A 14,234-nucleotide genomic window follows, 5' to 3' on the forward strand; every position below is an offset into this window, starting at 1 on the left:
AAGAAGAGAAATTAGAAAGTGAGAGTTGTTTCTAATAATCTCCACTAGGGCCTCAGGCTTCAACTCCACCCAATGATAAAAATAACCACCGTTAACAAGAGAGGCATACATCCTTCCAGAATGTATAATGCATATAAAAATAACACAAAAATAGATTTACATGAATTAATTCACTAAATATTATTAAGCATCTGTCGTGAGTCAAGTATAAATGGTAGCAAAATATACAAATCATTAAAAATACACAGGATATACAAAAAACACTCCCTAACTAGCTTTTATCAATACCCAGTTTATTACAGATATCTTTCTATGTTAAAACATGTGAATCCCCCTGACTCAGCATAATATTCCATTGAAAAGCAATCTTCCACCAACAGACCTTTTGGCTTTTCCATTTTTTCCATTTTTTATAAAGACTCCCTCAATGAATATCCTTGTACATACATCTTTTGCAGTTGCCCGATTCTCTCCTTAGGATAAATTTCTACAACTTAAACTTTTGGACCCAGAAGAGCCCGTTTTAAATTTGATAGAGACTGCCAGATTGCCCTCCAGAAATCTGGTGCCAATTTACACTCTCCCCAACAATGTGTATGTATGTCCATCTCCTCCCATTATCAAGCTGTTCTTTAAAAGAAAACCCTTAATAACTATTTCTAGAACCCAAATATAGTGCATATTATTTTCCTTTCTCTACAGATTTTAGAAAAAAAGTAGACAAGAGCAAGTTTTAACAGCTCTAGCATACCAAGATATTTTAGTCCTCTTATTAATTCGCTGAATCCTCTCTACAGAGCTATTTATCACAAAAAGTATGTTTGAAGGAAGAGGTCTGGTTGAAAACCCACCCAAAGGCATTTAGTCATCAAATGTCAAAAGGACTTCTTCCTAAAGTCTCTCACCGCCTGTGTGCCCCCACAGCAAAGACCCCTGTCACTCATCATGAGGCTTCTTTTAGCTCTGCCTACTTCTGTGGCACATAGACATACAGCACTTGCCTTGATAGGATGTACTTCTCAGAGGCAGATTTTGAGTTTTGCTTGTTTACTGAAATCTGGAGCTAGACAGAAAAAATAATTCACAGATGAAGGTAGAACGTGAACACCTGGCTTTTCACACCACAATTCAGGAGTCACTTAGCATCTCTGAACCAAAGCATTGGCCCACATCCATCCCTATTCTTGAGTGACATTTCAGAGAAACTTTGCTTAATCAGAGGTCAGTAAAAATCCTTGGAAAAGAAATTAACAATGTAAGAAGGCAAGAGTGCTAATTTCCAAATGTGGCAACAAACTGCAACCCAGAAAACCTTTCGAGAGCCCTCTTTCTGGAGGCTTGGATGGGATTAGCCACCATGGGAGATTCCTGTTTGCCTCTCTGTGTGGTCCTCCCACTATCCTCCAAGGCTGCTTGACGAAAGATACAATGAGGACGGCAGGGTGAAGATGGATGGAAATATAGCTATGCTATCATAAGGTAGAGGAGGGAAATGCCTGGGTAGTGCTGACATCCAAAGGCGTCCTTGTTTATTTTGGCAGAAGCGTGAATGCTTAATTGATAGGTGTTTTAGAGGAAGTAAGAGTTGGGAGCCGTTGCAGGAGACAGAAACCCCTCCCTGTCTTATGCAAAAGCAGGAATTTAATACAGGGAATTCTGGGCTTATGATATCACCGGAAAGCCTGAAGGAGTACTTTATAAGCTGCACCCCGTGAATGGCTCGTGTAACAATACAGCACTGGCCTACCAGGGCAGCACAAGCCTCTTGGTTTACCGCTGGAATCCTGAGTTCAAAAACAGAGCAATGTAACTGTGATCCGAGGATCAGGAAACCAGAATCAAGAGGGGCCCTTTGTCCCTGAACCCACTGCCATGAGGGCCTCTCAAAACCCAACAGCCTGGAGAACAGACACGGAACCTCTCATTTCCCATTTCTGCAGAGCAAACATACAAATGGCCAACAAGCACATGAAAAGATGCCCAACACTGCTACTAATCACCAGGGAAATGCATGTCAAAGCCACAATGAGATAATAAAACCTCACGCCCATGAAGATGGCCACTAGTGGGGAAAAAAGCGAAAAAAAAAAAAAAAGCAAAAACCAAAAAAACCCAAGAAACTAAAAACAACCAAAAAACCAAAAAACTAGAAAAATAGCAAGTGTTGGTGGGGATGTGAAGGAATCGCAATGCTCGTGCACTGTTGGTGGAAATGTAAAACGTCTAAGGTGCTATGGAAAACAGTATGGAAGTTTCTCAAAAAATTTAAAATAGACTTACCATATGATCCAGCAGCCCCACTTCTGGTTATATACCCAAAATAATTGAAAACAGGATCCTGAAGAGATATTTGCACATACGTGTTCGCAGCAGCATTATTCACTATAGCCAAGATATGGAAACAACCATATCAATGGATGGATAAAGAAACTGATACACACACACACACACACACGTGCACACACACACACAACTGGAATGTTATTCAGCCTTACAAAAGAAGGAAATTCTGGGACGCCTGGCTGGCTCGGTCAGTGGAGTGTACGACTCTTGATCTCGGGATTGTTAAGTTCAAGCCCCACATTGGGTGAAGAGATTACTTAAAAATAAAATCTTTAAAAAAGAAAAAAAAAGAAGGAAATCCTGTCATATGCTACAACATGGATGAACCTTGAGGACATTGTACTAAGTGAGATAAGCCAGTCACAAAAGAAAAACACTCCATGATTCCACTTATATATCTAAAGTAGTCAAACTCTTAGAAACAGGGAGAGGATGGAGGTTGCCAGCGACTGGGAGGAGGGGTAAATGGGGAATTGTTAGTCAACGGATACAGAGTTTTAGTTTTGCAAGATGAATCATTCTGAGAGCTAGTGACCAGCAATGCTCATTTGTTAACGCTACTCTACCCTACACTTAAAAATGGTTAAGATGATAAATTTTATATGTTTTTTATCACAATAAATAAAAAGAAAAGAAGATTGTCTTGGATGGATCTGACCTAATCATATAAGCTCTGTAAGAGTAGAGAGTTTTCTCTGGCTGGAAGCAGAAGTCAGAGATTCAAAGCACAAGAACGGTTTGATGAGGTGTTGCTGGCTTGAAGATGGACAAGGTCACATCACAAAGAACATAGGTAGGTGGCCTCTAGAAGCCAAGAATGATCCCCAGCTGACAGCCCATGAGGAAACGGTGCCTCGATTCTACCACAACTTCAAGGAATTGAATTCTTCCCACAGCAAGAATGAGCTCAGAAGCCAATTTTCCCCCAGAGTTTTCAGATTAAGAAGTCAGCCTAACTGACAACTTGATGTCAGCCTTGTGATACCCTGATCAAGGAACCCAGCCACATCGTGCTGGACTGCTGACCTACAGAACTGTTAAGCTAATAAATGAGTATTGGTTTTAAGCCCCTAACTTGTGTCAATTTGTTACACAGCAATAGAAAACTAATACAGTTGATCTGTCATGCAGCGAAAGTGAACTGAAACAAGATGGAAGAACTTCTATATGCAACTGTAACAGAACGCTTTGTGATAGAACTTGATGTATGTTACAAGGGTATACCCCAAATGTGACAGATTTGGAATCCTAGTGGTCAGTTCATCAAGATAGATATAAGACTATACTCTTGTCCTCCTTCAATGACCTCAATTCCCGAACCCCCTATTGTTTAGTGCGATACCATTACCAGAAAACATATTTGCATTAAAAAAACTTCCTTCATATTTTAAAATATGACAATGAAGAAAATGTATCAAAAGACAGAGGAGAAATTGTAATGATTTACAATATGACAGCAAAGAATATTAACTTTTTAATTTGTAATTACTATAGGCTCACAAAAATTGCAAAAATACCCATGACCCGATTTCCTGAAGTGGTTTGCATGTTTTCTCACTGTTGAGTTTAGAGAATTCTTCATATGTTCTGGCTATGACTCCTTTCCCAGATATGTGATATATAAATATTTTCTCTGAATCTGTGCTTTGTCTTTTTACCCTCTTCATCTCATAGAACAAAAGTTTTAAGTTTAGATGAAGTCCACTGAAGTGATTTTTTTCTTTATGGATGGTTTATTTTGGGGTCACATCTAAGTATTCCTTATGACAAAGGTGTATTCCTTAGGTAACAAAGGTGTTTTGTTCTCTTCCACGAATTTTACAGGTTTACATTTACACTGAGATACATAATGCATTTTGAGTTATTTTTTGTGTAAGGTGTGAAATTAATTGTTTTGCCTATTGATGGCCAATTTTTCCAGCACCATTTGTTGAAAAGACTGTTCTTTTTCCATTGAATTGCTTTTGTGCCTTTCCAAAAAAATCAGTTGGACATGTTTATGTGAGCCTGTTTTGGGTTTCTCTATACTTTTCCACTGATCGATCAATCTCTCTCTCTCTCTCTTTCCCTCCACTAATACCATACTGTCTTAATTACTGTAAGTATATAGAAAGTCTTAAAATTCCATAGTGTAATCCCTGATTTTCTTTTTCTTCCTCAACATTGTTTCAGCTATTTTAGTTCATTTGTCTTTCCATATAAATCTTAAACTTATCTTGTCTATATCTACAAAAGATATTGTTGGGGTTTGTTGGGATTTTTATACAAATGTTGTTGAATCTATATACAGATCAATTTTTAACATCTTTACTATATCGAATCTATATATAGATCAATTTTTAACATCTTTACTATGTCAAATCTCCCAATTCATAAACACAGTACTGTCTCTCCATTTATTCATATCTTTGTTAATTTCTCTCACAAGAGTTCTATAGTTTTTAGCATGTAGTATCTATACATGTTTTGTTAGATTTATACTTGGGTGTTCCTCTTTTAAAACAAATATAAATGGTACTGTTATTTTTCATTGTTTTTTAATAGTCATTGTTTGTATGTTAAAAATATGATTAACTTTTGTGTGTTAATCTTGCTAAACAAACTTAGTCTATGAGTTTTCCTATAGATTTGTTGGGGTTTTTGCACATGAGCAATTATGTCATCTGCAAATAGGAGGAGTTTATTTCTTACCTTCTAATCACTATGTCTTTTATATCCTTTTCTTGCTTTATTGCACAGGTTAAGAGTTGCAGTTAAATAAGAGTGGTGAGAGTAGACATCCCTGCCTTGTCCCTGATCTTAGAGGAAAGGGATTCAGCCTTTCACATTATGTATGATGTTAGCTATACATTTTTTAAATGCCCTTCATCAGGTTAAGCATGTTCAAGTTCCTTTCAGTTCCTAGTTTGCCTAAGTGTTTCTCAGAAATGGAAGTTGGAGTTCATCAACTGTTTCTTCTGCATCAGTTAGTATAATCATGTGGCATTTCCTGTTCAGCCTGTTAATATATGATGGATTGCATTGATTCATTTTCAAATACTGAACAACACTTGCATTCCTGGAATAAATCCCCTTACTTTTGGTATAGGATTCTTTTTATATATTGTTGTATTTGGTTTGCTGATTTGTTGAGAATTTTTGTGTCTATCTGCATGAGGGATATTGGTTTGTAATTTTCTTTTATTGTACTATAGTTGAATTTATGTGTGTAATGTTGTTTGTAGTGTTGCCTTATTATTCTTTTACTGTCTTTGGTGTCCACAGTGATATTTTCTTTTATTGCTAACATTTATAACTTGTGACTTCTTTTTGTTGGTCAGTCTTGGTGGAGATTTATCAGTTTTATGATAGTTTTAGAACCTGCTTTATTTTGATGAATTTTCTCTATTGTTTTCCTATTTTCAATTCCATTTATTTCTGCTCTTAGTTTTATAATTTGCTTCCATCTGCTTGGTTTGGGGTTATTCTTCTTTACTATTTTGTTGAGATGAAAGTTTATTGATCTGAGATCTTCATTCTTTGCGAATATAAGTATTTAATGCTACAAATTTTCTTCTATGCACTGCTTTAGCTGCATTCTACAGGTTTCGATATGTTGTATTTTCATTTTCATTCAGTTCTATGTAGGTTTTGATTTTCCTTGAAACCACCTCTTTGGCCCATGGATTGTTCAGAATCATGTTGTTTAATTTCCAACGATTTGGAGATTCGCCAGTTGTCTTTCTGTTGATTTTTAGTTTGATTCAGTTATGATCAGAGATGATACTCTATATGATTTTCACTCTTTTTTTTAAGTTGAAATATAGTTGACACACTATAGTCTATTAGTTTCAGGTGTACGACATAGTGAGGTGACAATTCCATACATTACCCAGTGCTCACCGTGATAGGTGTAGCCACCATCTGTCACCATGCAATATTATTACATATTATTGATTATACTCCCTATGCTACACTTTTCATCCTCATAACTTATTTATTTTATAACTGGAAGCTTGTACTTCTTAATCCCTGTCACCTATTTTGCCCATCCCCCCATTTCCCTACCGTCTGGCAACCACCAGTTTGTTCTATGTTGGAGTCTATTTCGGTTTGTTTTTGTGTTTTCGATTCCACATATAAGTGAAATCTTATGGCATTTGTCTTTTTCTGACTTATTTCACTTAGCATCCATGTTGTTGTGAATGGCAAGATTCCGTTCATTTTTATGACAACATTCCACTGTTCAGCCATTTTGAAAGAGTGATTTTAGTTCTTCCTGATTTACTGAGGTTTTTTGTTTTTGATGGAGGGTATGGTCTTTGTGACTGTTCCATGTATGCTTGGAGAAAAATTCGAATTCCACTTGTTGGATGAAGTGTTCTATAAATATCAATTAGATCCTGTGGCTAGTAGTATTTTTCAGTTCTTCTACATCTTTGCTGATTTTCTATGTAGCGGTTCTATCAATTATTGAGAGGGGGGTATTGAGATCCCAAAGTATAATTGTGGATTTTCTATTTCTCCTTTCAATTCTGTTAATTTTTGCTTCATGCCTTTTGTAGCATCATTATTTGGCAATGCACATTTAGAACTAAAAGGTCTTGGTGGATTGATCTTTTTATCGTCATGGAGTCTCTCTCTCTGTCCCTGGTAATTTTCTTTGCTCTTAAGTCTACTTTACCTGATATATACTAATATTAGTATTAGTACAGCCAGGTTTCTTTTGATTACTGTTTGCATGGTATATTTTTTCCATTCCACCTATTTTTGACCTGTCTATATCAGCATATTTGAAATAGATTTCCTGTAGAGAGCATATAGTTGGGTCATTTCTCCCCCACTCTATCAATTACTATCTTTTACTTGGCATACTTATACTATTCATTTTTAATATAATTATTGATAACATTAGGAATTAAGTCTGACATTTTTAAATTTGTTTTCTGTTGATTTTATTTGGCTTTTGCTTGTTTCCCTTTTCCTGCCTTTTTTCAGGTTGTTTGAATGTTCTTTAGTATTGTATTTTGTTTTTTCTATAGGTTTAAGTATACCTTTTTTTAGAGTTTTTTGGTTGTTTTTTTTTTTTAGTGGTTGCTCAAGGAATTACAATTATAAATAGGTAACTTACCACAGTCTATTAGTATCAACATTTTACCACTTTAAGTTAAATGCAGGAAACATACCCATTTTTCTCTTTTTTGTTTTTCTCCTTTATAATTGAGTTGCCCTAAATATTTTCTCTAGATACATCGAGAATATAAGAAAATGCTGTCATTTTGCTTTTAACCTTCTAACGTAATTTCAAAGACTCAAGCGGAAAAGATAGTCTATTATATTTGCCCATATGCTTACCCAGTCTTGTTCTTTATGCGGATGTTCTCAGTTTCCTTCTACTATCATTTCTTTTCTATTGAAAGAACTTCTTTGAGCAAATGCATTTACGGCAGATCATGTTGGAAACAAATTATTTTAGTTTTCCTTTACCCGAGAACATGTTTATTTCACTTTCATTCCTGAAGCCCATTTTCTCTGGATACAGAATTGTGGGTTGACGGTTCTTTCCTTTCAGTACTAAAAAAATACTACACCACTTTCTTGGCATCTTCATGGTTTCTGATGAGAAATCTGCTGTCATTCAAATGGTTTTTCCTTTGTAGGTAATGTGTTATTTCTCTCTGGCTGCTTTCAGGATTCTTTCTCTGTCTTCAGTTTTCAAGAAGTTTATGTCTTCTGTAGAATTGGGGATGTTTTCCACCATTATTTGAATATTTTTTTCAATTCCACATTCTCTCCTCTCCTTCTGGGGCTCGAATAAAATGAACACTAGATCTCTTTTTATTGAGCCACAGACCCCTGAGGCCATATACCTATTCTTTTTCATTCTATTTTCTCTATTGTTCAATTTCCTATGCAAACTGGGTAATTTCTATTGATGTAGCTATAAATTCACTGATTCTTCTATCATCTCCAGTGTGCTATTGAGCCCCTTCAATAAGCTTCTCTAAAAATAATCAATTTTTTTTTCAGTTCTAGAATTTCCATTCAGTTGTGTCTTATGTTGCTTTGCTGAGGCTTTTTATTTTTTTCATTTGTTTCAAGATGCTTATCGTTATTCATTGTAACATTTTTATGATTGCTGTGTTAGAAGCCCTGCCAGATAATTCTGATATCTGTGCCACCTTGACGTTGGCATCTGCTGATCCTCTCTTCTTGTTCTAGTGGAGATGTTTTTTTTAACCTGGTTCTTGGTAAGGTGATTTTCAATTGTATCCTGGATAACTTGCATATTGTGTTCTGAGATTGTGGTTCCTAGTTCATCTTGTTACTCATTACTGCCAAGCCACGATGACGGCCTGGGCTTTGTTCACAACACAGCCTCTGCAGATTTGCACTGTTCAGGAGGAGAAGGGATACTGGCTCGGAACTGCTGGGCCAAGATGGTGTTGAGGGCTCTGCTAAAATACTCTCTCCATAGGTGCCCACCTGCTGTCTCATTACTGCTAAACCAGGATGGTAGCCCACATGTAGGCTCTGTTGACCACTACCTATCAGGAGACTGAGGGATGCTGCCATATTACCGCCAGACTGCACTGGTTGAGAGGGGTAGGCCTACACACTCCTTGTGTTGGCGCTCATGCACGGTTGGGGATGACACATGCTTTTTGTGGTGTTCGGGTGGTATAAGGCTCACGTGTCAAAAAGGTTTTATTTTGGAAGGGTTTCCACTCTCCCAGTTTTTCATGTAGAGAGAAAAGGCTTCTCTTGTCTTATTGATTTGATTTGACTTCTCTGTGCTTGGTGTTTCTGGCTTGCGAGCTTCTATGGTATCCAGGCCAGGACAGAGAGGTCATTCCTCAAACCCCAAGATTCCCAGACAAACCGCTTGAAAAAAAAATCAGTGTCTTCTGAGGTTTGCTCCATGTAGTTTTTACAGGGATTTTAGGAATAAAGTGAAATATGTTTACTCCATTTTGTTTGCAAGTTCAATGCTAGAAATCCCACATATTTTAATAAGGAAAATGATGATGTGCTCCATCTCAACCTAACATACAGAAGGAATATCCTCAGAGAGACAGTATATATCAATTAAACAATAAAACAAGTTTCTTTAAAAAATAAACTTGAAACTAAAGAAATACAGTTGGTACATACAGTATCTCATGAAAGTACAGTGTTCTCGTCAAAGGAGGAAGAGAAGGTTTGATAGCAGTGGTGAATGATGGAGGAAAGGTGAAAGGGAATCATTCTTTGGAAGATACATTCTTTTTTCTCTACCGTTTTCTTCAAGTTTTCAACTTAATTGGGCTTATGGTTATCCTGCATTCAAAGTGCCTTAAAAATTATGTTATAGCACAGAAAAAACACCTCCAGGACAAAAATAAAGCCTAAGCAAAGGAGTGCTTTGGGAACATGGAAGTAGTATACATGAACAACAGAGAAAAGTCATAGAAGACGCTATCCCTTCATCCTTCTTGATAGGTCTACATATGCTAGGCCAAACATCCTGGACTTAGCCAAACGTAGTACACAGTGCAAATCCATGCCATATGATACGCTCTGCCTAAAAGCTGACGTGTCAATTAATTTGGCAAATTCCCTGGAATTGTAATGTCAAAATACCACTTCTTAAAATGTATTTAGTGTGTTTTGGGGTGAGAAAATTCTATCAAAACAAAATAAAATACAGGGATAATGAGAAAAGAAAAAGTGGGACCCTCAAAGTGATATACCTTTCTAAAAGCTGTTATGACAAAAAGTCATTCACTGGACTGTCATTATGAGAAGCAGATTTATATAGTTTAAGCCCAAATCATACTGAAGTGTCTGGAGATCTTTTAAGGAAGGAAAGAAACCTGACACAACCTCATTGGTATTCCTCAAGGTTGTCTTGGGAAGAAAAGAAGACAGGCTCCAGTTTGACCACATTCTTAGAGGAAAGCAGGCATTCTGAGTATAGCTGGGGGCTCGCACTTAAACTCACCCCATCCCAACTCTAAGGGCAATACTGGTCCTAGGGAGAGAAGGGCATAAGTAAAAACCCTTTACTAAGATTTTTAAAAGACTCAGGGTTACAAGCATCTGTGTCTCGGATTATAACGAAGAGGGGAGCGCTGCATTCTCCTCTCCTCCCCCACAGCTGGGGGCCTTGACATGAGTCTGGTGCCTCCACAGTCGCCTGTGTGCAGAGGTGGTGGTACCTGGCCGGAGACTCCAGTGCCTGATGAAAGAGGGAGAGCGGCATCTCTTGGCGAGTGTGACACAAGGCATCAATGACCACAATCCTGCATCATTCCTTGTATCTGCACTCTTTGCCGTCAAGAGGCAGAGTGCGCTTCTTGAGTCTGGGTTCAGCCATCGATTGCTTTGTCCACTGGAATGGGGCAGAAGTGATGAGGTGCCAGCTCCAAGTCTCCTTTCTCCTGCTTTTGCCATTGTCATGAGAAAAACATGTCCGGAGGGGCGCCTGGGTGGCTCAGGCAGAGAAGCTTTCGACTCTTGGTTTCTGCTCAGGTCGTGATCTCAGGGTTGTGAGATCGAGTCCTGTGTCAGGCTGTGCGCTCAGCGTGGAGTCTGCTTGTTTCTCTCTCCCTCTGCCCTTCCCCACCTCTCAAATAAATCTCTCTCTCTCTCTTTTTTTTTTTTTTAAGAAAAACACGCCTGGGATAGCCACTGGTCTCACATGGAATGTAGACCTCATCTGAGCTGGACCCAGCCTAGATCAGCCAATGCTTGTCACACCTCCCAGTTGCATGGACAATAAACACAGCTGAATGCCATGGAGGTTTTTGAGCTAATATGCTATGCATCAACATTGTGGAAATAGCTGATTCGGTAAGAAAGACTCCTTCCTGAGCACATAAAGAACACCTCCTGAAGGACCGATTGTTAGAGACGCCATCTATCAGCGATGGGACAAAAGCCAGTGGAATTTGATTCACTACAATGAAGGTGATTCCCATCAGTATGTCCACTGTGCTACGAGCACTGGGGATATTCTGGCTATATGGTTGATAAAGAGGCTCAAAATCGTAAGGCAGGTTGCAAATATATGTATATATAAATTTGTCATGCTTGAGATTTATTATTTCATTATATGCACGGTGTATCTCATTTTAAAAAGTAAATTACAAAGGAAAGGAAAAGAGCCTCTGCCAGTATAACCCAGGATATCCTTTTAAACCCAAACCCAGTAAGAATGAAGGGGTCCTGTGCACATCTCGAATATTCCAAGCCCTGCTCATACGGACCTCTCACTAGTCCTTGGCACCATGTTCCAGGAGCAGGAGGTCACGCACGTTTCTACAGCATCCTTGTTCCAGAGTGTGTGGCATTCCACGAAGGCAGAGGACAGGACTAACTCAGAAATCCATCATCATCAGGGATGGCCCCACGTCTGGACAGCCAGTTAGCACGCAGGCTGAGACAGCAGGGCCTGCGAAATGAGGAGTCCGTGATGCAAATAAATAATCACCAGGCTTCTTGGGCAGAGCCGTCCACCTGAGCAGCTGTGCCTTGCTCCCGACCAGGAAGCATTAGCGGCATGCTTGTGACTCTCTTATTATCCTAATCATTCCCTGGCAGACCACGGAATGAATTCAGATATCCCCCCACCCCCAACCTCCACCTTCTTCCAGTTTCTGCGCATTGGCTTGCCTCAGCTGGTTCCCTCCTCTCTTCCCCTCTCCCTTCTTCTGCCAGGGGCCTCAGCGATGTCCGCACCTGGCTTATCAGTCTCAACACACTATTTTTTAAAAGTTCAATCCTGAAGCACAATGCGCCTGGGGTTAAATCTACCGGGGGTTAGCCAACTATCCATAGCCGACTGTGAAAAAGGGTGCTTTCCGTGCTCGGCGGCGGAGCGCTGCACGCTGGAACTGGCAGCCCGTAATTAACTGCCGCCATGCCTTCTATCAAACTGCAGCAGGAGGAGAAAAAAAATCTCTGGAGATAGCAGCAGTGGAATAGAAAGAACACCGGGCTCTGTCTCCGACGTCAGAACGTGCATTTCAGTCTTGATGTACAAGGTGGAAAACATTAGCCCCCGGCTACTCAAAGTCGAGTCCGCGGACCGCTGGCCTTGGCATCCCGTAGAGAATTTCAGGACGTATCCACCACCTCTTGCGTTCAAATCTACATTTTAACAAGGTCCCCGGGTGAAGTTTGAGAAGCACTGACTTAGGCAAATCCCTGGGTCTTATTTTCCATACGTGGGTTACTACATAGCGACACCTTAAAACACGGTCGGGCGCTGGGCAAGTACTATCCAAGTGGTGCTAATAGTGTGTTAATGGCTAGCAGATGGTTCTTTTTCTATTTTGTTTTTTAGATTCACATAAAGCAAGATTGATTGATTCTGCGGGGGAGGGCAGGCATTTCTATGAATTTTAGCAGGTATTTTGATTCATGTAACTTCCACCTATGTCGGGATACACAGTATTTCCATTACCTGAAAAAACTCTCTCACCAAATCCCTTCGTGGCTGTTCCCCGCCCCTACCTCTAACCCCTGGCAACCGTTCGTCTGTCCCCTGCCACTACAGTTTTACCTTTCAGAGCGTGTCATAGAAACGGTATCACGCAGCATGTGATCTTTTGAGACCGGATTCTTTCACTCACCCTTTGAGACTTGGGCAAGTGGTGTTTATCAATAATACACTCCTTTTTATTCCTGAGTAATACTCTACTGTATGGAAGTAACAGTTTGTGTATCCATTCACTTGTGGCTTTTTTTTTCAGCTTTATTGAGGTATAATGGACAAATCAAATGGTAATATATTTAAAGTATATAGTGATTTGACATATGTACACATCATGAAAGGATGCCTACCATCGAGATAACCAACACATTCGTCACCTCGTATATTTATTTTTTTGCGTGCGAACACTCAGTTCTACTCTCTTAGCAAACTTCAATTATACGACACAGTGTTACCAATTGCAGTCACCATGTCATACATTAGATCCTTGGAACTGATTCATTTTTAAAGATTTTATTTATTTGAGAGAAGAGAGAAAGAGAGAGAGAAAGAGTACGTGCGAGCATGAGTGGGAGGAGGAAGAGGGAGAGGGAGAAGCAGACCCTCCGCTGAGCAGAGAGCCTGATGCGGGGCTCGATCCCGGGACTCTGGGATCACGACCTGAGCCGAAGGCAGACGCTTAACTGACTGAGCTGCCCAGGCGCCCCAGAACTTATTCATCTTATAACTGAAAGTTTCTACCCTTTTACCAACCACTCCTATTTCTCCCACCCTCCAACCCCTGGCATTCACTATTCCACTTTCTATCTATGAGTTTCATTTTTTTTTTTTAGATTCCACATGTAAGTGATATCATGCAGTATTTGTCTTTCTGTCTGGCTTATTTCACTCAGCATAATGGCCTGAAGTTCATCAAACAGGGAAATAACAGGATTTCCTTCTTTTTCAAGGTTGAATAATATTCCATTGTGTGTGTATGTGTGTGTGTGTGTGTGTGTATACATTTGCTTTATTCATTCACCCATCCTCGGATACGTAGGTTGTTTCCACCCCTTGGCTACTGCTCTTTTGTTATAATGCATATATTGGTCACCTTGATGGCTCCCAGCATCCCTTTTGGCTATCTTCACTTTTACATTCTTTTTTTCTTTTTGTCCCGCTGATTGGATGAATTCCACTGCCCTATATTTGAGTTCACTGATTCTTTCTTCCGTTGTATCTAGTCTTCTGTTCAACCCCTCTACTGAATTTTTCTTTTTTTTTTTTTTAAAGATTTTATTTATTTATCCGACAGAGATAGAGACAGCCAGCGAGAGAGGGAACACAAGCAGGGGGAGTGGGAGAGGAAGAAGCAGGCTCACAGCGGAAGAGCCTGATGTGGGGCTCGATCCCAGAATGCCGGGATCACGCCCTGAGCCGAAGGCAGACGCTC

This window comes from Ursus americanus, chromosome X, assembly GCF_024610735.1.
Source record: "Ursus americanus isolate L20-20 chromosome X, mUrsAme1.1.p, whole genome shotgun sequence".
NCBI lineage: Eukaryota > Metazoa > Chordata > Mammalia > Carnivora > Ursidae > Ursus > Ursus americanus.